General features: G+C 44.8%; 1 long non-coding RNA gene across 1 annotated transcript; it reads left to right on the plus strand.

The window, feature by feature from the left end:
• The first annotated feature begins 2108 nt into the window (after positions 1-2108).
• LOC148220253 (uncharacterized) lies at positions 2109-2877 on the plus strand. Its single transcript, XR_015799098.1, has 3 exons — positions 2109-2200; positions 2414-2450; positions 2827-2877. It is a non-coding gene; the product is annotated as an uncharacterized LOC148220253 (long non-coding RNA).
• The last annotated feature ends 247 nt before the right edge of the window (positions 2878-3124 follow it).

Consider the following 3124-nt stretch of genomic DNA (forward strand, 5'->3'; position numbering starts at 1 on the left):
GAAGGGGTTCCTGGTTCCTCTTGTAGCTACAGGCTTTGGTTTGTGGCTGCCTGGAGCTGCTGTTGAAAATTGGTTTCAGTTTTATGGGGTTTTCAGGAAAGCTCCAATTAGAAAGGAATAAGCCGGGCATGCTGGAGTTTGCCTATGAACCAGACTTGGATTTCCCCAGGTGTTCCCTTCTTTTCTCCTCCTCCCCTCCTCCAGTGTGTCTGTAGATCCTGTCTTTTTGTCTTAACCAAGGAACACAGATGGAGAAGTGAAAACATAAGGGGAAGAATAAAAAAACCCTCCAAAATACAACCTGAAATTTGTTGGGCTCTATTGGAAATTTTCCTTTGAGGGTTGTTGCTTTCAGAAAGGCACTGGCAAGTTTTGGTGTTTAATTTAGCTTTAGTTGGCAAAAGACAGGTTCACAATATAGCAGTCAGATCCTGTTTACATTTTTGTCTGGCTGGGTGTGATGTTGAAGGTTTGATTATTCCCCCAGAGGGGTTTTGATGCTGGTTCTTTATTTTTGGAGCACGGCAATGTGTTCCTCTGGCCCTCTCCCCTCTGCTCTCAGTGGCCAAACACAGGGTTTGGGTTTAGATTGGAATGCTGCCATGTCAGTGGGATAAGTAAGTAACCTTTCCCCTGCTGCTGTTTAATTTTGTCTCCTGGTGGCCTTGCAGAGCTCTCCAGCCCCACCAGAAGACGGTGGCACCAGCACAGCCCAGCAGCTGGGAGTCAGGGAGCTCCAGGGACTGCCACAGCTCCCCAGCCTCTGCACTTCCAAGAGCACCAGCACCCAAGGTGAATGCAAATCCAATGTAGAGGCTGCTCCACAGCAGCCCCTTGCCTCCCTCTCTGCAGTCTGAGGGCAGCCAGGACAGCAGACCTGAAATCCTGTCCCTCTTAGGTGTCCCCTTGAGACCTCTGCAGCAGCATCAGACATTTCTTGCCCTCTGTTTCCCTTTTGGAATTTGTCAAGAAATAGCCCTTCTTGGACTTCTGGAGCCTAACCTGGCAGTGTTCCCCCTTGTCCTTTGGCATCATTGTCTAGTCCTTCTGGAGTTTTCACCCCAGGATTAGTCCATTTTGAAGCTGAGAGATGAAACCTGGAGTGCATGTGCTGGATCCTCTGCAGTAAGGATCTCTGGGCTGTGGCCCCTGACTGACTGATTTCTGTTCATGGCTGTTTTGGACAATGGCTCTAGACGTGAAAAATCCCTTCTTTCATTTTCTGCTTCTTTCAGTCCTGTTGATGTAATATTTTCTTAGTTCTGCTTGGTCTCAAAGATGAACCTGTCTTTGATAACACAGTCCTGCAGTGCTGAAGGCTGGAGCCAGCCTGAGTTACCTGAGCAGGAGCAGTGCTCTGAACTGGAAGCCAAGCACCAACTGCACCTTACAAGGGTTGCATTTTAGCCAGGGCTATTTTTTTATTTTTTACTTCAGAAAGATGAGTCTGATTTTATTTGAATCAATGACAAATATTCCTCCTTCTCTAGAACTGAACTGAGATTTTCTCTAGAATTAGGAACCGTTATTTCTAAACTGTTTTTTCTTAACTAATGAAACTTTTTGCTCAACTCTTTCATGTGCAAAGGCAGCCTGTGCCCTTGCAGGCAAAGCTTAGCTGCTTCAAAAGCAACTAAAGGAGAGTGATATTCAATCAAGGGAGCAGACTGCAGAAACATACTGTCTTGAGAATATGAATAAAAGGTCAGCAATGGAAACTCTTTCCTGACTGCCAGGGAAGCCAGACATTGATCTCACAGGAGGTGACGGTGGTGGCTTCAGCTCTTAATCCTTACGAGCATTTCTTTATGAATGGACTTGCATGACATTTCCAGACCTGCTGATCAGCAAATGTTTGCTGAGTGCTTGCTTGTTTGCTATCAATGAGTAAAATATCCAAACAAACTCTCACTGCTCCCTCTTTCTTGTTTCAGCACATCCTGCACATTTATGTGCAGTCCATTGAAGGAATCTTGAAGGTGGGTGCTCTTCAATACCAGATCTCCTGTACAAATCCATGAGGAGGTGGAACCCTCTGGCTCTGGAAGACTGAAACTCCCTCTGTGTCCATCAGCAAAACTCCTGAGAGCTGCTTCTCTCCCTCTCTTTGCAGGACATGAGCAGCCCCCTGTCACCTCTCCTGTCACCTCTTCAGACACCAACTAAAGCAGAGATTTCCAGACTTCCAGTGGCAACAAAGGTAAGCCAGCCCAATTTTCCCAGGGCTTCTGATAAATTACAAAAGATCTTTCTGCTGAGCAGAAGTCCAGCTCAGCTGTTTGGCATCTCTTAGAATGTTTTAAAAATATTTCTTCCAAAATGCACATACCCCTAATGTGCCATTAACACAGTTTTGGAGTCAGTAGATGTGTTGTTAAGCTACATGCTAAATTACTTTGTCCTTTCATTCTAGGAGTCCCAACCTGATGGATGTGCAGCACAGAAGCAGGGTAAGTAGAAATGCAAAGAAAACCCAGTTCTTTGTGTGCTGACAGGTAATTTTGTGTGTTATATGTAGCAGAGACCATCAAGCGTTCACACTGATGAAGCAGCATGATTTCCTCTGCTTTGCTGAGCAGGGGTGAATTTAGGAATGGCTTAAGAAACTGTAAACAATCATTACCTGGAACTCAAGATAGCAGTTCAGCAGAGGACAAGCAGTATTTTGTTCATCACTGCCATCTGGAGTGATGAACAATCTTGATCTTTGAGGGGCAAACCCCTCCTGGAAGAAAGCACCTGTCTAATCTGGTGCTCAGAGACCAGAGGGTAAAATATGCTACAGGTCAGGTAAATAAACACAACCTTTTCATTCTTGATTTCCAGAGCAGGCTGGTGCAGCTTCAGAAACGTGGCTGAGTTCTGAGCCAAGAACATCGTAAGTAAGCAGACTCTGTTCCAATCTCTGCTGGGAAAAGAACCTGGAATGAACAAAAATTTGGGTTATCTTAAGTCAGATTTTTCTCATAAAACTTCAATGCAGGGAATTTTCACCAACAGAAAAATTATTATTTCTTGATGGACTCATGAAATGGTTTAGGTTGGAAAAGATCTTGAAGATCAAGTCCTATAGTTAATCCAACAACACCAAGTGCACTAAACCATGTCATGATGACAATGACTG

Source organism: Sturnus vulgaris, chromosome W (assembly GCF_052056855.1).
Source record: "Sturnus vulgaris isolate bStuVul1 chromosome W, bStuVul1.hap1, whole genome shotgun sequence".
Taxonomy (NCBI): domain Eukaryota; kingdom Metazoa; phylum Chordata; class Aves; order Passeriformes; family Sturnidae; genus Sturnus; species Sturnus vulgaris.